The 23,623-nt window shown below is 38.0% G+C and overlaps 1 pseudogene; it reads left to right on the top strand.

Moving 5' to 3' along the window:
* Positions 1-583: 583 nt before the first annotated feature.
* LOC121461765 lies at positions 584-16,317 on the top strand (annotated as a pseudogene).
* Positions 16,318-23,623: the final 7,306 nt, after the last annotated feature.

Genomic DNA, 23,623 nt, shown 5'->3' with positions numbered 1-23,623 from the left:
TTAGGTAATATTATATCCTTCTTGAGTCTTTGATGGAGTTAACGAATAAATGGTTATAGTTATAGCTTTCCTTAATTATAGTAAAAAATAAAATAAATATAAATATTGTAACTGTAAAAAAATAAAAATTAAAAAATTCTATACTCTAGCATATAGGAAAATCTAAAATAAATTGATAAATTTATTGATATAAAAGACCTTCCAAACTCAAATCAAGATCAGGTAAGCTATGTAAATAGACTTATAACCCCTAAGAAGGAAAAAGTAACTAATACTCCTAACACAGAACCAAACCAAACCAAAAACAAACAAACAAAAAATAAGTTCAGATGAATTTAATGAATAATTCTATCAAATTTTCAAATAAGAATTAACACCAATACTCTGCAACATAGAAACAGAATGAACGGGGCTAAGCCTTTCTATAAGACAATTACCCTGATAATAAACTACCTAAAAAACTCAGTGAAGGAGAGCTTTTAGCCAATATCTATTAAGAACATAAGTGCAAAAATTTTTGATAGAATGTTTCCAAGCCAAATCCAAGAAATATTAGAAAGAAACATTAGAAAGATCATTCACCATGATCAAGAAAACATCATCTGAGCTGGACAGAGATGATTCAGCATATGAAAACCAGCCAATGTAATCCACCACATAAACAAACTGAAAGAGAAAAATATACACAATCATCTCATTTGATGCATAAATGGCTTTGATAAAATCTAATATCCCTTTATGATGAAAGTCCTGAAGAGACTAGAAATACAATGTACATATGTCAATGCCAAAAGGTGATTTGTAGCATGGTCACAACCAACATAAACCTAAACAAAAATAAAGTAAAAGTCTTCCCACTAAAATCAGTAACCAGAAAAGGTTCTCCACCCCCCTCATACATATTAAAATGTACTAGAAGTCTTAGCTAGAGCAATAAGACAGGTAAATGCAAATCAAACTGGTGTAGGAATTCCTACCACCAGTAGCCTTTAAGTTACCCACCCACTTGTGCGTGGCCTCTTATACTATATATGTTGACTTAAAGCGTGCATCTGGACTCTTTCCAGGCTGTGGGATTTTGCTTGCTTTTCCCCTTTCCAGCAGAGCATTGTGATCTGTGAGTCTACCCCCAAATAAATAACCCTCTATTATACTCAAAAAAATAAATAAATAAAAATAATAAAACTCACACAAAATTTCCATATTTATACCTTGAGAAACAAGCACCAATAACTTGAAGCATAGGGGAGGAAACAAATTCAAATCAGGTTACTGTCACCACACCCACCAAATTGATGCCCTTGAATATTTCCTATGAGATTAAGTTTCAAATTAACAATAAATACCTAACGTGTTTGTAGCATTAAGAACAAAAGTAGAAATCATAGAAAATGATCTGTGAGCATGTATATTATAAGAACATAAGTAAAGAACAAATTTCCTGAATGAGAGAGAAGAAGAATGAGTTCCATGTATGGGATTCTGCATTTTCTTAGACAGTCTGTAGATCCATTTCATATGGACATATCAACAAGCAAAATAAGTTTATATTCAGAGATACTACTAATAAAAGTAATTAGATCATGGGATTAGGATGTGGTAAATCTGGTCAATTGAATTCAGACTCTGTTCAATTGTGTATGTTTTATTATAATTTGAAGGAAAGCTATACAGATGGATATAATGTATATGTAACTTTATTGTGGCCACAAGGTATTGAGTGTCATAATAATACACTTACTCTTTAATCACAAAATTTCAGAAGACAGCTAAAAATGCTTGATGTTGCTTCTTATCATGGGAGTTCACCATCAAAGAAAATCAGTACTTAGAGATATGTAACAAATATTAATGGAAGAGTTTAATGTGTTAGGGGAACAGGGAGAATATTTTAATGAGGACCAGGATTTAAAGCTTTCTGATCTATCATTTACTCCAGCACGTGTATAGGAACTCACATGTCATATCAGAGTTTTTACAAGCCTCAACTGGAAAGTTTCTATGGTTACAGTTGATCTCAAACACTTCTTAAAAGTCCCCCCAAATCCCCTCCAAGCTGTCATAATGAGAGAACAATTGCCCACCACTGGCTGGGCAGGGCACAGTTAAGCTACATCCCAAGCACAGCGTTCTTCCCATGGCCTCCAAAGGACACGCCCCTTGTGTATTCTAAGTGAAATGGCATTTTTAAAAACCTGAATGGAAACCTATGGTGCCTGTGATTTGAAGAATATAAAGGTGAATCATTGAAGAAAGGGCGTAGACTCTGAGCATTTACAAAGTAGAGGTTAATGAATTTTATGTAGTGGTATAAAAATGTACAAATGCTAAACTCTGCAAATTATGAGATGGATGGGCCAACACACTTCATCACACTGACAGTGTAAAACAAAAATAACATTTCTATTTGGAGATGTTAGTAATGAAAGTGTGAAGATGGGTGTGAGTTGGAACTTAGATACCTATAGAGCATTCAAGGGAACTGTCAGCTTGACTGTCATTTGGAAGAAAAACACACTTAGTACAGCACTGCTGGGGAAGAGACAGTATGAATAATGGCACCAGCTTCATCATGCAGAGCCCTTCAGACTGCATGGTGTGTTTGTCCTTCAGGAACAGAGTAGCATACCCTATGCTGACACTGCTCAATGATTGTATGATGGCGATTGTCCATTAGTGGAGAGAAGAATGTTTACTTACACGAAGATGGATCATTTAGTAAGGAATGGTGGAGGCTGATATGTGAGACACAATATGCTTATTCTTCAGTTATACAGTAACACACCTCACGCTTATACTGCTCATTGGTGCTATGATGGGGATTAGTCCTTAATGGAGAGAACAACAATCATTTATAGGGAGCTGGACCTGTTAGGATGCAATGGGAGAGGCTGATATGTGAGACATGATCTGCTTATACTTCAGTTACACAGTCACACTCCGCAAGCTGACACTGCTCAATGTTGCTACCTGTGATGGGAGTTGGTCCTTGAAGGAGGAAGGAGCAATTATTTGGAGAGTGGTAGACCTAAAAGGATGTGATGGGAGAGGCTGATATATGAGTGTAATTGGGGCAGATGCCAAAAAAACATCTTAGTGGACATCTGCACTTGAAAGTACCTGGTACGCAATTTGCTACCAGTATACATACTGGAAGTCATAAGGTCTGCTCAATGTTTTATGAGCCTCCTCTGCATCAGAAGCATCTACTGAAGACAAATTCCAACTCCAGAATGTTGTTCCTAACGAGCATAGGCTAGAGTGTGAGAGTGACTTCTCAAATAGAGAAAGGTAGAAGAATATCTTGCCAAGAAAGTTGTTGTCTGAAGATTGGCAGCTTCACCACGTCACACCCAAGAGCTTCATCATTGTTGGTCCCCAGAGCTACAGGAGCAGAAGCAGATTGCAGTGAAGGACTCTCAGTCATTCTTATTAACATTTGCCTATATAGGTCAGTGTCTTTTCATACTGGTCTTAGCAAGATTTGCCATTTCCTTCATTACTCTCTTTCATGATTTCCATATTTTCCCATTTGACTGCCTCTCCTTGCCGGGAATGAGAGCAACTGATGGTCATGCTTCTGGCTTCCAAGTTACTGTACTCAGAAGGACCAGTTTTAGGACAGAAAGATATTTGGGTTCACGGTTGTGTTTCTTTCTCACATAGTCCGAGACACTGAGTGTCTTTATGGTACCACTGACTACTCGTATATCAGTACAGGGCACGGGATATAGATAGCCCCAAAAATGAAAACCGGGTTTAAATTAAGGCTTTAAAAATATTGGATTTGGTAAATTACTTAATCTCTACAATTCTATTTCTACTCCTCATGAATCAATTCATTCATTACCACAGAGTAATATAGCCCTGGGGTATCAGAGAGTACACAGCATGTGCTCATGTTTTTTTAAAATTTTGTTCCAGGAGCACTACTGAGGATTTCCTAAGCAAGGATTCCAAAATCTCAACCAGGGAGACTACCATCACAGCACCAAATGGAAGCATCTACACTGATTCTTCACATTGTGAAATCATGCTCCAAGCCACAATGTATCTTTCCCTCTTTGTCTTGGTTGGAATTGCAGGATATGCCATAGTGTTGTGGCTTCTGGGCTTGCACATGCACAGGAATGCCTTCTCTGTCTACATCCTCAACTTGTCTGTGTCTGACTTTCTCTTCTTAAGCTTTCAGTTTGTATATTTCCTTCATCCTTTCCTTTACATGTTCTACTCCATTTTCATCTATATTCCTTATTTTTTTTAATGTTGTGACAATATTTGCTTATCTTTTTGGACTGAGCATTCTCACTGCCATTAGTGTTGAATGCTGCCTGTCTGTTTTGTGCCCCATCTGTTATCAATGCCAGTGCCCCAAGGCTCATATCAGCTGTCACATGTACCTTGCTTTGGGCTATGTCCCTGCTCTTGAGTCTCCTGCATGAGGAGGCATATGACTTTCTGTTTAATAATTTTGACTGTTTTCAGTGTCAGACACTAAATTACATCACGGCTTCCTGGTAAATTGTTTTATTTGTTGTTCTCTGTGCATTGAGCCTCACCCTGCTGGTGCAGATCTTTTGTGGCTCACAGCGGATCCCTGTGACCAGGCTGTGTGTGATCATTGTACTCATAGTGCTGCTCTTCCTGATCTTTGGTCTCTGATTTGGGATCATATTTTTCCTCTACCAATGGTTTGGGTGAAGCCGCAAAAACAATTTTGCACCAGTTAAGAATTATGAATAATAAAAGGGGTCATTTATTTAAGGGAAAAAACTTACAGATCACCATCCCAAACTACAGTTCTCTTGTCACAAAAAGGAAACAAAGTCTAGCCACCAGAATAGGAGCAGGAAGCAAGAAGAGAGAGTGCCTGGTTCCTACTGCTTTTTAAAAGTATAAGAGGCCATGCCCCAGTGGGCTGGTGTCTTAAAGACTATTGGTTGAAAAAGTAGAAGGAGCTTCTGCAGCACCTCCCCCTTTAGTTTAAATAAGACAGTTCCAAGCCCGATACAAAACAATATACACTAGGAACAAATATCAAGTATAAGATTAGAATTACAATCAGCATAAACAATATTAAGTAAGGAACATATGTTAATTGTTTTAATAAATATTCTATCCTATGGAGTCTAAGTCTTGTATAGGAAATGGCTTGGCTAGATCATAAGAGGATGGTAACTATGACTATCTAATCTTCAACCCCATCAAAGGTCTGAGAAGGGAGATAATATTACTTGTGCAAGCAGGAAGTACAATCAAGTAGCTTCCGAAGTGAGCAATATATGATAAAGACAATTAGCTACCTGAGCAATCACCCAAAGTCTCATTTTGTAACGGTAAGGCAACCAACTTTGGCTAAGTCCTAGTGTAACTGACAGAACATTTTCAGAGGCAGGAAATTTTTCAAAACCATTTTAGCCTGTCTTAGCAAGATTTGACAGTCCTGCTTATCCATTTCCAGATATTATTTAACTTGTTGAGGCATTGTCTGTTCCTTGCCCAAAGGCCAGTTTTGCCAAGAAGAAAACAAGCTCCAATTGGAGTAAATTTGGTGCTCAACATTCTCTCAGGAATAGATTGGTGCTATCAGAAGCAATCATGTCTCATGTCAACAGAAACCTGAATTATTTAAATGCCTTGTTCCACAGATCCTTGAAGCTGTTGAAGAATCCCTATCTAGACAGAATACAATGTTTATGTATCTAAAGAACTAATTGATCTAACTGTATATACAACAAACATGAACAACTATTGACCTATAATAATATGAAAATATACCCTAAAATGGTGGAGGAGGTCCTTCTTTCTATGCGTTGCTCTCATTGGTTGAATAAAGAGACTGCCTTGGCCTTTTGATAGGACAGCCCTTAGGTGGGCGAAGTAGACAGAACTGAATGCTGGGAGAAAGAAAGCAGAGTCAGGGAGAGCCACCACGGAGTTGCCTCTTAGAGTCAGACATGCTGAACCTTTCCCGGTAAGCCACAACTTTGTGGTTCTACACAGATTATTAGAAATAGGTTGAATCAAGATGTAAGAATTATCCAAGAAGAGGCTAGATATAATGGGCCAGGTAGTAATCTAATTAGTGCAATTTCCATGTGGTTATTTTGGGCATAAGCTAGCTGGGTGGCCAGGAGCAGGGCAGGATGAAACAAAATGCCACATTCCTACTACAGAGTGGTGCTCCAACATGATGGACTAAATCCACTTAAAAACCTGAGAGAGCTTAAAAAGAAGAGAGAGTTTAACACAGCTTTTTGCGGTTTGTTGGCAGCATGCCACAGAGAGAATTTCCTGACTCAGCAGCCATAACATTAAAAAAAAAAGCCATGCCATTTTAAACCACTATTTTGTGGGCCCTACCGCCAGTGCAATCTATGGCTATGGAGCATTTTTGGGCCCGGATGTTTGTGTGCCCATTCGGGGTCAGGAACAAAGTAGCTGAGACCATTCCAATGTCTCAGCTCTTCCTGCCTGAGTAGGCAGCGGGATTAGGTCTACTAGAAAGTGGCAGTTTTGAAATGCCAGTTTCCGGGCTGTGCCACCAGCGTGACCTCTGGCTCCTGCGGGAGACAGAATATTTGAATGGGGTTTTGTGAGTAAAATGCTATGGCTTGCTTGATGGCAATGTGGACTCACTGTGTGCCTGGAACTGCTTGCGGGTCTGGGGCACCAAATGGCTCTGAGGCAGGAGCTGCTCCCCCATGCTGAACTGTGCTGACCTCGGGCAGTAACTATCATAATTATCATAATAACAGTACAATTAAGGTTTAGACTGGGCAGTAAACAGGCAGTACCTTATTACCCCTACTTGGCACAACTTAAGTTTTTAAGAAGTGCTTAGCATTTTAAGAAATGTTCCTGGATAGTAAAGAATTACAGATTCACAATACGCCAGGTTGCACAGTGCACTGCATGGCAGATTTGGCTATAACTTGGATGAAAAGAGTTTCTGTGCTGCACGCTCAGTCTCAGAGTTAAACTGCTGAGTGTAGCTCCTACCTGGCGGCCCCAGAGATAGGAGAAATGGTACGTCCACTAGTTTGAAATTGGAGAGAGGTGGAGCCAACATCCAGAGCAGCCCACCACTCCATGGCTCAAAGGCACAACTGATTCAGAGGCACAAGTGACTCTGCCATGGTGGACTGGGTGGGGCAAGCAGGCAGTACCTGTATTTGACCTGTGACTGTTGCAGCAGCTTAGATTCTCAGGAGCTTAGCATTTTAAAAGTTCTTCAAGACAGTAGAGAATTAAAGACAATGCAATAGGACAGATTCAGACATAAAAGACCTCTAAATGGGTCTTAGTGTTAGATAGACATATGTAGGCTTGGAAGAGAAAAAAAGAGTATTAAAAAGTCATAAAGTAAAGATAATGCCTTAAAAGGGGTAAATTCTTTAAAGAGACAGAGTACAGATAGTTATAGATTAAAAAAAATAAAGAAAAATAAGCCTTGTAAAACTGGAAAATTCTCAGAGAGCCTGGATTCTGTATAGTATTGTGTTTTCTTTATTTTTTTTTTTACTGTGAAGGAGCTAAATACAGAGAGACATTTCATTGTGTGGTCTGATAAACTAAACCAGCATATATGTTCTAAAGGTATCATGACTTCGGAATTTGGGTCTAAGGATATGATGTTTTGGAAAAGAGGTTCTTCTTTTGTTTTCACAGAAGATGAGACCCTGTGGATTGCTTCTAGACCAATATGGTGTGATAGACCACACCCTCCTGAAAGGTTGCTATGAACACCCTCAAAAATTTACTTTGCTCAACTTCTGACTGAGAGGAACCTAGCATACATGATACACCATGAAAGACCTGAATAACAGCATCCCCATACAGCACAAAGCAGTTTGGAGAGAAAAATTATGCCCATATTCCCAAATATCACTTATAATTTTTTTACATTTAAAGGGGGATATGATATAGATATGAATAATTTGCATTGGCATGGATTTTGCTTTGTTGATATAAATTTCAGGTCAATTTTGTTATATGTTTATGTATTTCTGATATTGATTAAGGTATTGTGATTGTGTAGTTCATTCAAAAATATAATGTATAATTAGGAAATATAGGTTGTTAATGGATAATCATCAATAATAGTCAAGCTTGTAATCATGTTAGTTAGATTTTCTAGATATATAGAGATATATTTCAGTTAGATAGGTATTCTTGAAGTCTTTCAAAGACTACAGAATATGGCATTTAATGTTTTAATAACTTAGGGTTTTTCATGACAATGAGACATGTCTGCTCTTGGCAGCACCAATCTACTTCAAGAAGAAGATGGCCATTGAAGAGGCTCCTTATGGACTTGGTTAGCCATTTGGGTAAGTAACTGCTCTTGCCTGGACTGTTGCATGAACTAAACACAAAGAACCCACAGATAGAGGACTGCTGAACTTGCCTAAAGGTGAGATGATCCTTCAGGGTTCCTGATTTATGAAAGAGACTGCAAGACATTCTGCAGGACACAGAAAAAAGTGACTGAACTGTCTTTAAATTTTCCTGCTTCATGCAAATGTGTGCTGGATATTATGGGCCTGTAGGCTGAAGATGGATGCCCCAATGGTACAAAAGAACTTTGGGTGACTGTCCAGGCAGCAAGATGTTTCTGTCATTTCTAGAGTTTTGGAAATTGCTTACAATACACTTCCTGATTACTTAGGTAATATTATTTCCTTCTGGGGTCTTTGATGGAGTTGAAGAATAGATAGATAGTAATAATTTTACTTAGTTTTGATAAAAGATAAAGTGGATATAAATATTGTAACTGTTATTCTTGCTTGATAACTGTTTTGTTATATGTAATTTTACTATGTTAAAGTGAAAGCCTTCCTTTTTTGTTTAAACAAAAGAAGGGAAATGGTGTAGGAGGTCCTTCTTTCTATGCATTGCTTTCATTGGTTGAATAAAGAGACTGCCTTGGCCTTTTGATAGGGCAGCCCTTAGTTGGGCAGGGTAGACAGAACTGAATGCTGGGAGAATGTAGAGTCAGGGAGAGCCACCATGGAGTCACCAGAGTCAGACATGCTGAATCTTTGCCGGTAAGCCAAACCTCATGGTTCTACATATTATTAGAAATGGGTTGAATCAAGATGTAAGAAATTATCCAAGAAGAGGCTAGATATAATGGGCCAGGCAGTAATCTAATTAATGCAATTTCATGTGGTTATTTTGGGTATAAGCTAGCCGGGTAGCCGGGAACCAGGTGGGATGAAACAAGGTGCCACACTCCTACTACACTAAAAGTTGTATCAATATACAAAAAGTCCTAAACCAAGGTAGAAGCATGCATATATATAATCTGACAAAAATCACTTTGTATATATGTACAAATAATGTAAACAAATCTAACAAATATAATTTGAACTTGTATCAATATACAAAAACTATACCAATGTAAATTATCCATAAACAATAGCTCACAAGTATTCACTCTATTAACCACTATTACCACGCTCCATTTTTGAACAAACATAGTTTTCACCCCAACCCTCTATTTAGTACAAGTAATAATCAACAACCCCTAATCAATGTTCCCAACCCTATGGACAAACTTTTTGGGACAGGGGTTGTCGTCTTCTAGAATAGCTTCCAGCTGTCATAGGGGTGATGGTCTTTTAATGGAATCCTGCATAAATTAAGTGGTAGTTAAGTTCCAAAATTATTGTCTAATATAGTTGAAAACAATTTCCGATCAGTCAACAGGTTTTTTTTTTCAAAGTTCTCATTTGGAGTTCTGGCCAGAATATGAGAAGTTGCACGATTTCAGCAGCTGGTACCCAAAACAGTCTTATAGTAGTGCTGTCTATGTCATAATGTCATCTCAACTAGGTAGAGTGGTTGCTGTGTGTCCCTATCTTCTTCCTGGAAACTTCAAAGATTACTGTAGGAAAAGGATCTGTAGGTAAATCTAATGTTCATCATGAAAAACTTAAACATCATTCATATAAACCTATATACAATGAAGAATATGATATAGACAAAATAGGCATGGACTAAAGCAAATTTTTTCCTAAAGTCTTCCTTTTGTCCCAAACCAGATGGTTCCCAATATGAGACAGAAACGCTGAATGTTCCTTTTAACAACAAGCTTGGATTTTGAGAAGTACAGAGTCATTGTCCAACTCCAAAACCAGCTAAATATATTAATATAGATAGATAGACAGACAGTAGATGTGTGTGCATGTGTGTGTGTATAAACGTAAGTGTAGCCAGTACCTTTATACATAATCCATATTTTGTTTTCCAGATAATCCTTAGTGGATAACTATTTTTCGCTCTATCAGCATCCAAACATCCAGGGTCTCTTGAATTTTTGATGACATCTAATTTTCTGATGTGTAATTTTCTTGAAAAGAGCAGAACCTTGCCCCAACCCTATATGGCTGTCCTTACCACCTGTATGGTTGTTACCATTGTAAATAAGCTGTCATTTCTCTGTTTCAATAGGTTTCTCCTAAATGAATCTTTATTAATTTTGATGGTATCCATAATTTTTCTTCTTCCCCCAACATAGTACATCTCCTGGTTTCCTTTGTAAGGTTAGCACATCCTTGAAATAAACTGGTTGATTTAATTCAGAAGACTTTTCTGTTATCCAATGTCTCTCTGCTGCTGTGGTCCCCTTCTCATTAGCGTAAAAAAAATTGAAGGTTAATAAAGCATTATGCAATCTATTTCTGGAGGTATTTTCCATCCCTTTCTGTTTGTTGAACATTTCCTTTATAGTACGATTTGACCTTTTTATAGCTGCCTGACCTGTAAGATTATTAGGTATACCTGTAATGTACTTTATATTATAATAAGCAAGAAACCATTTCATTTTCTTATATATGCTGGACCATTGTCTGTCTTTATTTGTGCAGGAATGCCCATGATGGCCATAACTTCTAATAAATGTGTAATTACTGAATCAGCCCTTTCTGAGCTCTAGGCAGTTTCCCATTGAAAACCTGAATACGTGTCTATGGTGTGGTGTACATATTTTAATTTACCAAATTCTGTAAAGTGGAACACATCTATCTGCCAGATTTCATTCGAGTACCCTTAGGGCTACTCCCAGCAGGCAATGGCGTTTGATTATAGAAAGAGCAAGTAGGACACCTCTTTATAATCTCCTTAGCTTGTTGCCATGTAATAGAAAACTCTTTCTTTTAACCTTTGCTATTGACATGATTTTTTAAATGTAATTCAGAGGCCTGGAACACAATTTCAATCAATAATTGATCAATTTCTGCATTACCTTGTGCTAGATGACCTGGAAGACTTCTATGGGATCAGATGTGTGTTATGTGGACAAAGCTTTTTCCTGATTATGTCTTGCACCTGGATGAATAATGAAGTCAATTTTGTATCATCTGGTATAAATTCAGCAGTTTCAATATGTAAGGCAACTCTTTCTGCATATTGTGAATCAGTAACTATTTTGAGAGGTTCTTTAAAATCCCGTAGTACCATAACAATAGCATATAATTCTGCCTTCTGGAGAGAATTATAAGGGCATTGTTCCACCTTACTTAATTCTTCTGATTTGTAACTAGCCTTCCCTGTTTTATTCACATTAGTATAAAATGTACAGGCTTCTGTTATTGGTGTATCACATACAATTCAGGGAATAATCCAAGAAGTTCTCTTTATAAAATTGTCTATCACTTTTGAGATAATTGCTATTAATCACTCCCAAAAATTAGCATAAGCCCTTTTTCAGGATTCATTGTCTTCCCATTATTTTTTTCATCAGCAGTAAAAGACACTATAATCTCTGCTGGGTCTATACCTGCTAATTGACAAAGTCTCAATTTACCTTTTAAAATCAATTCAGAAACTTTTTCCACATAAGTTTTTAATTTTTTACTTGATTTATATTGTACAAAGATCCATGCTAAGAAATTATTGTCCCTCTGTATTAAAATTCCTGTAGAAGAAATTCTGAAAGGCAATAGGACTAGAATACAATTATGATTTGGTCTCACCCTATCCACATGTGTCTCCTGCAATTTCTCTTCAACAATTGCCAATTCCTTTTGCACTTCAGTTGTTGATTCTCTGGGACTATTCAGGTCTTTATCATCATCTAAAGACTTTTGTTTAAATGAATTATAAGATCAGGTGTTATCCGAACAGCCGGTCATAGACTCGAATGTCTCCCAATAATCTTTGAAAGTCATTAAGAGTCTGCAACCAGTCTCTCCAAATTTGTGCCTTTTGTGTTCTATTTTTCTGTAAGCCTACTCTGTAACCTAGGTAATTAATAGAATTTCCTCTTTGAATCTTTTTTAGGAGCAATTTGTAATCCCCATTTAGGCAAGACTTTCTTTACTTCTTCAAACATCCTTTCTAAAGTATCCATATTTGAATCAGATAACAAAATGTCATCCATGTAATGGTAGATTATAGATTTAGGAAATTGCTTACAAATTATTTCCAATGGCTGACTGACAAAGTATTGGCAAAGGGTGGGACTATTGAGCATTTCCTATGTGAGGATAGTCCATTGATATCACCTAGTAGGCTGAGAATCATTATAAGTAGGCACTGTGAAGGCAAACTTTTCCCTATCCTTTTCTTGTAAAGGTATAGTGAAGAAACAATCCTTTAAATCAATAACTATGAGAGGTCATCGCTTTGGTAACAGAGAAGGCAGAGGAATTCCAGATTGTAAAAAGGCCCATAGGTTGAATAACCTTCTTGATAGCCCTTAGATCTGTCACCATTCTCCATTTTCCAGATTTCTTTTTAACAACAAATACAGGAAAATTCCAAGGGCTAGTAGATTCTGCTCTATGTCGAGCATCTAGTTGCTCTTGTACCAGCTATTCCAAAGCCTGCAACTTTTCCTCAGCTAGAGGCCACTGCTTAACCCATATTGGTTTTTCAGTTAACCATTTTAAAGGTAGGGCGGTTGGTAGCTCTGACAGTTTATCAATTGCTTTGTGTTCTTCTACAACCTGAATGCCTGATGTCTGTTGTCTGTAATATCTTCTGATATTTTCTTCAGAAACATAAGTTTTGGGGGCTTCAGGAATGTTAATCTGAGTATTCCATCGCTGCAGTAGGTCACAACTCCACAAATTCACTGCAATATTGGCTATATATGGCCTTAGTCTTCCTATTTGCACTTCTGGCTCTATGCATTCAACCCATCTCATGCTTTGTTTTACCAAAGATAGGGTTTCAGTCCCCAGGAACTGAACATCTACTTCTTGAAGAGGCCAATTTGGATGCCAAGATTCTGGAATAATGATACTTACAACCACACCTGTGTATAATAAGCCTTCAATAAAGATGCCATTTATATAAACTCTTTAGCTTTGGTCATTGACTATTTATAGAAGTCTGCCAAAATATACATTTCCTCTGTCCCACTAGAGTTTTTGACTCATTGTTCACATTTAACCCATCATTCAGACCAGTATTGCTTTTTAGAGCACCATTGGATTTTTTAATTTTCCTGGCAAGACATGTTCTCTGCAGTAACTGGGAATTACTGGATCACATTCATCATGAGGGCCTGTGAGAGACCCCCTCCCATGGCATTTCCCAATGTTATGGGTTGCCTTGTCTATCTTTTGTTGACTTACATTCCTTGGTCTAATGTCGACCTTTGCCACACCTCCTACATATACCTGAAAGCTGAGTCCTCCTATTTCTGCCATTCCCAGAGGAAGTATTATTCCTAGGAATCCATTGTCTACAATCCCTTTTCATATGTCCCATTCTACCACAATTAAAACATCTGATATTCTGATGTCATCTCTTGCCATTGGAAATTGCTTCTCCTACCCACACTTCAGTACCATAGTCAATGTCTTGACATTCATTGTATCAAGACCCATTCATCCATGGGTGCTGATATGATCTTTAAAGGCCCAAGGATCCTTTTGCACTCAATGTTGGCATTCTCATAAGCCAAAAACTTAATTATTATATGTTTAGCTTCTGGGTCAGTTACCCCTGTTTGTGCAGCTCTAGTTAGTCTTTGCAAAGAGTCACTAAAAGGTGCTCTCTGACCCTGTTTAAGCCTAAGATATGATTCGATGCTCTTTCTCGGTTCCTGAATCCTGTCCCAAGCCTTTAAAGCTGCTGTGCTACATAGAGACAAGGTGTGTTCATCATAAAGAGCTTTATCCTGAGGATCAGAGTAAAGCCCTTTACTTAGAATTTGATCTAGGGAAATCTCAAGTCTGTTTGTTTTTTCTTGTTGCTCTAAAATTGTTTCTTTCTCTTTTAAAAAGCACCTCCAAAGTAATTGTGGTACACTTTCTAGAAATGTTGAGATTAACTGAGCTCAATCTTGCGGTGTGGCTTTGTTACTGAAAGCCCATGTTTTGACCATTTCCCTAACAAAAAAAATGTAGTCCATAAGCTACAACTGCTTGTTTAATTTATTTTAGATCAGTCATACATATGGGTTCCCATGTGTATTCCTTGACTTTAGGGTACTTGGAGCCAGATCCTTTTTCTGATGTTATTACTGGAAAGGCAGGCAGAACTCTGAGGAAGCTATCCTGGAGATTTTTACATACCAACAAGGTTAAATTTTGCCTTTTTACCTTTTGTTCCTGGTCATCAAATTCAATAATTTCCTCAATCTTTCCAAATCTGCTTACCACTGTCTTTTGTAATGTCTGGATCTCCTCATTGAGGATTCCAAGGTATAAAGTCTGTCCAGTATAGATAATGTCTCATCCTTGGACATAATTTTTATAGCATGCATATTACCTTTCTGGAGAGATATTCTATCAATCAATCTGACATACCCCTTTGACAGAGTCTGATTAAGACATTCAACAGTGCAAATTCTCTCAAATAACATTTCAGCACCCACTGTCACTGACTGCATTTTATGTGACAAATCAGCTGTTTCCTTCTCTAGAGTGCTGAATCTTTCTTTAAATAAATTTCTATCAGTCTGTACAATTTCCAAAAGTATCTCACTTGACTGAGTTTTGTTAGTTAAATTGGCTGCATCCGTCTTCAAATTTCCAATCTTTTCCCCAAGAAATGTGGCTTCAGTCTGAAAAGATTATACCATTTCTAAAAATGCCTAATTTGTAGCTCTATTCTCAAACTATCTTTTAAAGAAAAAAATATTGAGAAGACTAATCCCCAGAAACAAAAATAGTAATGTAAACAAGACATCATATAAGTCTTGAAAAAAACCTCACACATGGTGTAATTAAGGAGGCTATTGATAGCTTGGATGGTTAGATTGTCTGACATATTGTCCTTTTAAATTAGTAACTTACACTCTCTAGTTAGTCTATTAAATCTTACCTGTGGTTCAATTTGCTGGATTAGGTGCAATAACCATAACCTTCCAACCAGTAGGCATTGTGGGCCACCTACAAAACTAATCCAGCAGGGCATATTGGTGCACGTGAATTCACTTGTGGCCAGTCTGAAATCTGATTTTAGAGCAGAATGCTAAAAGATAAATCACAGACTGTGTGCTCTCTGGATGTCTAGAGCAATGGAATAGCCAAATGCAAAGAAATCGTTAGAATGCAGCAGAACAGCTGGCTCAGATGGGGGAAGTCTGCATCTCACCAAATGTCTGCATTGCACCCCGGTGGGAGGCAAACGGTAGGGTGTGTGGGTTCTTAAAGCCAATCTGAGGTGTGTAAAGAGTAAATAACTACAGTTGATTCATCTGTGGAAAAGATGCTGTGCGAGATTCTATATTAAACTGCTGGCTCCACACACAGGCTGAGGCCTGCTGAGGGAAGGCTCGTGCTGAGCCAGGCTGACAACGGGCAGTAGAGCAGGGGGTTCTAAACCCAAACACTGGGCTCCAGATGAAGCCACGAAAACAATTCCACACCAGTTAAGAATTATGGATAATAAAAGGGATTATTTATTTAAGGGGAAAAACTTGCAGATCACCATCCCAAACAACAGTCCTCTCATTGCAAATAGGAAACAGAGAGCCTAGCCACCAGAATGGGAGCCATAAGCAAGAAAGAGAATGCCCTGTTCCTGCTGCTTTTTAAAAGTATAAGAGACCTTGCCCCAGTGAGCTGGTATCTTAAAGGCTACTGGCTGAAGGAGCAGAAGGAGTTCCTGCAGCAGTTTGGGTATTTGCTTTTTGTTAAAGTTTGTAATATTTATTTCAAAGTATTCCTATCCTGTGTGAACAGCTGTACAAACTGCATCATTTACTTTGTTGTTGGCTCCATCAGGCACTGCAGGTATCAGCAGAAGACTCTGAAGCTATTTCTACAGAGAGACCTGCAGGACACTCTTGAGGAGGAGGAAGGTGGAGACAGGGGCTCTTCAGGAGAGCCAGAAGAACTGTGAACACTCTAGTGTAGCAACTCAGAGATGCTCTGATTAGAGAGAAGAGGTTTTGAGAGAGAACGCTTTTCTTTATGTGGGAGCTATTTTCATAACCTGGGTAATTTGTCACCTGACTTCAATTAGCTTTTAAAAAGAACAATCATTTTTGTGGAAGTTGAGTGACACAAAACTTTTTATACAAACACTGACTGCAGCATTTCTGGAGATGTCTTACACAGGGCCTCTTCATATCCATTTGATGGATGCTCCTTGCCTGTTCTCTGGGGGCAAGAACTGTACCTGCTGTTGAGAAATCTAATAAATTAGAAAAATCTCTCTGTATATAACAGTTGTCTCGGAATCTGCCCCCAGAGAAAAGTGCCAGAAAGTACGCTGAGATGACTATCTTGTGAAAATGTTATCAGAAGAAACAAGGGGTAAGTTCCATCTTTATAGATCCTATGTGAAACCAGTCTTCATCTGATCCCTGATGTCATAGTTCTATGGGAAATTCTGTAGAGATGTCCAGATTGCCAAGACTAAAAGTCTCTTCTACTGCTTTCCTAAACATCTCATGAGAAATGTACTGTTTGTAAATACTCTCTGTTCCTGTTTATCCCATGTCATATTTTCAAAGCCTAAGAAATCCCTGGGACAAGCCAGGAATATTTACTTACGACACTGGACTCATCACTCTCAAAAACAAAAATCAGAGAAGCTAGCATGCTTGTCTCTTTGTCTAATTAGACTTGTGGTCTAATCACTTTGCTCAGATCTGTATCCATCAAGATGCAGGGGTTTTATTATGTCATCTATAAAAAGCAATTAGCCAGTGCAGGTGACTATCATTCTTACCAGGAGAACAGGGAAAAACTGTGACACAGTATATAGCAAACCAATCTGTCCTGCCTTCTTCCAAGAAAGGAAGCCTTCTAGATCTTCCTGTAATTGAAACGTAGCATGTGTGCTTATTGAGTACATTCCTGCAGCCCAATGCACATGTCTATCAGGTATAGGGTCCCGGAGTAAGAAGGTGTTCTGGATTTTATGTGTTGGAAATTCTGGATGCTTCTACTCATTTTTAAATGGATCACAGATTATTTGCAACAGTGGTTGTCCTTTGGTGGGTTAGAAAACTGGAAATTACTCTTCCTATTTTTGCTTTTATGTTTCTTATCTAACCACTGCTAGTCTCCTCTCCCTGGAACCTTCACTGTCTCTCCTGACCATTGCTCAACTGCATTCTTCTGTGACACTAATGTTTACATTCAGATTCTGTCTCTTAAGACCACTTTATATCACACCCAACAGTCCCATTCTTATTTTTTGCAAATGAAAGAATTAATTATTTTTCCCCAATGTGAATGTGACTCAAATTACATACTCAGTGATGAAATTCAAGATTAATTTCTGGTCTTAGCTAATGTGACCAATGAAGAAATAGCTGTTGCAAGGAACCGCTTGTTTGTCCCAGCCACCCAGAACCACACAGAAACTATATTAATTAAACCACTGCTTGGCTTATTAGCTCTAACTTCTTATTGACTAACTCTTACATCTTAATTTAACACATTTCTATTAATCTGTGTATCACCATGTGGCTGTGTCTTACTGGCAAGATTCTTAACCAGAATCCATCTCAGGCAGAGGATCCATGGCTTCTCCTTGACTCCACCCTTCTTCCTCCCAACATTCAGTTCTGTCTTCTTTGCCTACCTAAGTTCTGCCCTATCAGTAGGCCAAGGTAGTTTCTTTGTTCATTAATGCTAATCACAGTACACAGAGGGACTCCCACATCAAACAACCTCAGGGGTACATTATCTCTCTGGCTTAATGATCTACTCTTATATGTCAATGCATTTAGCATAATAAAAATTATATTTTTGTATTTTTAATGTTTAGGAAAATATCCATACTTATTTCCATAATAGATGGATTTATTTATATTTCTGTCTAAAATTCAGAAGAGTTCATCATTTCTTCTTCTTTCCTGATATTTGTTATCTATCTCTGTAATTGAGATGAGAGTGATATGACCTGGGAATGATGTTATCTTATTTGGGTGGAATTTGTTTCCCTGATGATTAGAGTTAATTTCCAGGATTATTGATTGACTCTTTGAATATCATCTTTTGGAAGTTTATTCAGATCTTTAGTCCATTTTTTTCTGTGCACATGTGGTTTTGCTCTTATTTTCTTGAGTTCTTTGTGTATTCTTTCTTGAGTGTATAACTTTCATGAGTGAGGAGTGTAGGTTTAAAGCTTTATTGATTATTTCTTTTGCATGGCATATGCTCTGAGCTTGAGATAGGATTACATTTGTTCATTTGTACCTTTGTTGCTTCTGCTTTGGGAAACCTACACAAACATTGTGCCTATGTCAAAATTTTAGTGTCTTCCATGAATTATCTATAGAAATTTTATAGTTTCAGATTTTACAAATGGAGTTTCAATCAATTTTTATTGAGTTTTTATGTACTATGATAAGGAAAAATTCATTCTCCTGGTAATTTATATCCAATTTGTCTTCCACTGCTTGTTGAAAAGTCTGTCTGTCCTGTGTATGTTCTTGATAGTATTTTCAAATATCAGGTGTCTATACTGTGTAAATTCTGGTTCTGTATTCTGTTACAGTGTCTATGTCTCTGTTCTTATGGCAGTACTGTGTTATTACATTTACTATAGCTTTTGCTATGCATACATTTGTACAAAATTACATACGTACATACATACATACACATATATATACACACACAAATATATGTATGTGTCTGAAACTTTTATTTTCACACATTTTAAAAAATTATGTGAGTTCTAGGGAGCGAAATTGAAGGATTCACTGTAAACATGTCAGATAAACCCATCTCTTCATTCCTTGGTACTGACACCTCAACCTTAATTACCAGGTCCTAAAGAATTTTTTTTTATTCCTAAACTTAACCTTGTCCTTTTCCCTGCCAAAACCTCACCAGGTCCAAGAGACACCAGACAGTTCCACACCAAACATCCTAGACAGGAGTAAAGCAACCAGCTACCCTAGGATGCAGCCAGCATACCAGCTTTCTTAAGTTCCCCAAGACTTTGATGCTCACAAATCAGCAGAGAGCAGTCTCAAGAACCAGGTGCCTTCATCCTTTTAACCTGCCATGCCTAACTTTTTGCCTTTATTATAAGAAAAGGATGGAAATATCAAAATTACAATTATCATGGCCTGGCCTGTCACTTGGGTACCCTGTGCCTTTAAGAGACATGCTCTCGACACTCCCAATTTTCCCCTCCCTGCAGAGGCAAGCTGGTCTCCATTCTCTTGTCTATTCTCTCTCTGCCCACTCTTCTTATGAAGAGGTGCCAGCCCTCTACCTCCCATCTCCCCCAGTACTCCTTCTCTCTTCCTCCATACCCACTATGCTTAAACCCTCCAATACCCAGTAAATAAACTCTCCATACCCATGCTCTCTCTGCATGGCTTATGTATCTGTCACTTACCCATCATGTGGTCCCCCACACTAGCAGGAGGAACAGCCAGGGTCCCCCATGCCATAAATCTCATCAGTGAGTTTTCTCATCGTGATCTTGACCTCCTTTGCTCATTTAATACCTCCTCCCTTTCTTTGACTAGACTCCTAGTGCTTGACTATGGATCTCTGCATCTACTTCCATCAGGTACTGGATGAAGGCTCTATGATAAAAATTAGGGTAGTCACCAATCTGATTACAGGTGTAGGCCGGTTCTTATTAATTTATTAAAAGTAAAGTGTTAAGATCCCGAGATCACCTCACAAAGACCACCAATCATATAAGCAATCAGCAAGAGAGTTTATTTCCAGCATACTGAAGTCAGTCACAAAACAAAATGGTGGTGACCCCCAGAGAAGCTAGCAGGCTTCTTTTATATACAGCTAGGGGAATTACAGGGAAAATTAGGTCACCCCCAACAAACCTGATTGACTGAGCAAATACATTTCTGATTGTCTGGGCATATCTGGGCAAGTCCAGACAGACCTCAAAGTGAGAGGGGAGTTACAGGGTTTGCATTGTATGAGATGAATCAGCCTGGTACTTGCTGGTCCCCTTGCTGTCCTGGGGCATGATTGGTTTGTTGCCCATGGTTTATTGGGGGCAGGAGAAGCCTACCATGTGGGTACCATGGCTTCTCACCTGTACCCATTAAAAATGGGTTATGAGAGCATTTGTGGTGCAGATGCATGAAAATGCCAAGATCAGATCCATGGCTTTTGTATTCTAATGACTATAACAAGTGTAATGGATCATGATCATCGCTGCTTCTGTTTCTTTCTTTTAGGTTAACTTTTTTCTTTAATTATGTGTATGTCTGCATATATGTTAACACTTGCCCATGAGTGCAATGTCTGTGGTCAGAACAGGACACTGGATTCTCAGGACATGAACTTAGAGGTAGTTGAGTGTCTCTTGATGTGGGTGCTGGGATATGAACTCAGGTCCTGTGCAAGAGTCTTAGCCACTGAATCACCTCTAGTCTGCCTCTTTGTTTCTTATTAATAAATAATCAATTAGATAATGGTTTGCTGTTTGAATATCTCAAACTTGGGTTATTTAGTGTCTTATGAGTCTGAGAGAAGAATGTATTTCATTGCTGATGAAAACACTGTGTTTCCACAGGAACTCTTTATGTATTTATTCTTATCTCCAGCAAAATCTCAAAGCCAGTATGCTGTTAGATAATAACTCCAGTCCCATCAGCTCTTCCCACATGTTCAACAATTCTTTCTTTACCCATCTCCCTTTTGAATACAGCCAGTCTATAAGTTCACTTGTTCTTAAGTCAACACCACTCCACAGTTCCTCAATAGCTGGGCTCTCAATGATTTAGTTAGAATTGTAGAATGGATAAAATGAGAAGCTCTATATTAATGCATTCTGAGGAATGTATGCTCTAAAGTGTTGGTTTGATTCAGTATGAGATGCTTTTGGAGATTCAAGGTCCATGATGGTCAGTGGTTTATTCCAAATGGCAAAGTTTGCCTAAGATTACTTACAACAACAACAAAAGAAAATAAAAATAAAATCCTAAAGCTTCTTTGTTGGAACAGAAAGGAAACATTGTCTTTGTGTTTCTACCTTGTAGTAGTTAATGACTGGTGCATTGAGACAAGAGTGCCCACATTATGCACTGGTACAAGGAACATAGAGACCAGATTGCAGTAGGGGGAATGAAATTTGCATAGTTTTTGAAGCATGTGAAACTGACACACTGAGTCCATTGTACCAGGAACACATCAAAGTGCTGGATATTTACTATGCATGGTAGAGAACTGGGTAGTACCTGGAAGGGATGATGATTTGAAAAGTGACACAAGACAAACAATACCTTTCTGGCTATGGGCATAATGTTTGTTTTTAAATAACAAGAGAGGGCAAAAATGGAGAGGTTTAGTGACATAGAACCAGGGAGTAGGTATCATAACCTGCCAGCTCTGGTAGGGTTGAATTTTGTGGTGAGATCTGGCTTAATTTCCCAGAGAAAGGGTAAGGGAAGGGATAAGTATACACATTTTAGGACCATCAAAAGGACAAAATGTAAGTACTCCAAGGAATACTAAGATGCTGAAGAAAATCAATGGGAAGATGATTTAGAGAGATTAAACACCACAAAAAAGTGTGATAGATGTTATGCTTACAGATTATGTAAGTCAGGCAATGTAGTCATTATATATCATATTCCAAATTATTCCGAGACAGAATGAGGGAGATGAGTACAATCCCAGTCCTACTCATTACAGCTCAGTAGCACAGAGATATCAGCTGATAACTGGCAGAAAGAAAGAGGTGGGAACTTTTTTACTGCCAAGATTTCACAGAATGAAAGAGCTGAAACAGATAGGAAAAAGCCTTTTGATTGATAAAAATAGTATAAAGTTATTCTTGAAGGAAAGACAGAAGGTAACATTTCAAATATAAAAGAATGATAAGACGTGAGCCAAATAGTCTTCCATTAAGAAATTCATGGAAGTTTTCCAGTAAAGTGGAGCTGTGAGGCCTATGAAAACATCTGCTATAAATTTATTTATTTGACAATAAAGAATTGGCATAAGCATCATTCTGCCATCAGCAGAGATGCTTCCTCCCTGCAGCAGATGGGAACAAATACAGAGAACCACAGTCAGACATTATGCAGTCAAAGAGAAGACTTGAAGCACACAAATCTAAATGGGATATGTTCACCAATCCCTACCTTCAGAACTCAGGGAACCCTTAAAAATAGAAGGTAGAAAGAGTTTAAGAGCCAGAGGGTATGGAGGATACCAGGAAAACAAAGCCACCTAAATCAACTGAGCATATAGCTCTTATGACCTTATAGAGATGGAAAAGGCAAGCATAGGACCTGCTCTGGCTATACCAGATTCTCCCCAAACATATTCTAACTTTCGGATTACTATTTTTATTGAATTCCTGAGTTTGTGAACAGATGTGTTTCTGATTCTCATAGGTTCCTTTACTTCTGTTAGTTTTCCTTTTCTAACTTCAGTGTGATGGGTTTTGTTTTTTTTTCTTTTTATATTTTATTATTTTTATTTTATGTAGGAAGCCTGTTTTTTTCTAATGAGAGACAGAAAAGGGCTGGTTCAGGAGAGAACAGAAATGCAAGGGATGTGGAGACATAGAGGGAGGGGAAACTGCAATTAGGATACATTAGATGAGAAAAGAGTCTATTACTAAAATATGAAAAATATGGAGGATGTGGCTCATTGGTGTGAGATTTACCTCACATATAGAATCTCTTTGAGTGATTCCCAGGATTCTAAAAATGACCAAAGAGTTTATATAGTTTTTTCTCTTATTAGATAAATTAATTCTAATTTGGTTCTTATCAGAATATGCTGTCCAAAAATCTTTTTTGAAGAGTAAATCATATTTCCATCAATCACCAATGTCTATTTTCCCAAATGTTAACTTGGGTAACAAAATAATTTATTGGCCAATTTGTGTATAGGTGAGTTTTCCAGATTTCAGCCTGCAGTCATAGATATGACAGCAAAAGAAACTTCCTTGGCAGAACAGACAATGACAGCACAGATACTTTCTGTTGGCAGCAGGGACCGAGGGCACCCACATGACCTCCTGATACAGATCATGAAGGTCTTTCGAGGAACTCTCCTCCACCTCCGTTAGTGTGAGCTTCAGCGGCTCTAGTTTCCCTTCTCTCTGATCCTTGCATGGAGCTCTCCTCCGCCATTTATTTTTCAGTTTTATGAGAGCACTTTTAAAAGGTGTCTTCCCATTAGAATTGCTTTTTTAGTTATTTCTGAGGTTTTGTGAACTCTGCAGACGCATCCTCTGCCACCTCATCTTCCCT

The sequence above is a fragment of the Microtus oregoni genome, unplaced genomic scaffold (genome assembly GCF_018167655.1).
Source record: "Microtus oregoni isolate MIOR12 unplaced genomic scaffold, Mior012 000000F_ref0000247, whole genome shotgun sequence".
NCBI lineage: Eukaryota > Metazoa > Chordata > Mammalia > Rodentia > Cricetidae > Microtus > Microtus oregoni.
Note: the sequence above shows the minus strand (reverse complement) of the source record. Positions and strands in the feature narration are given on the sequence as shown.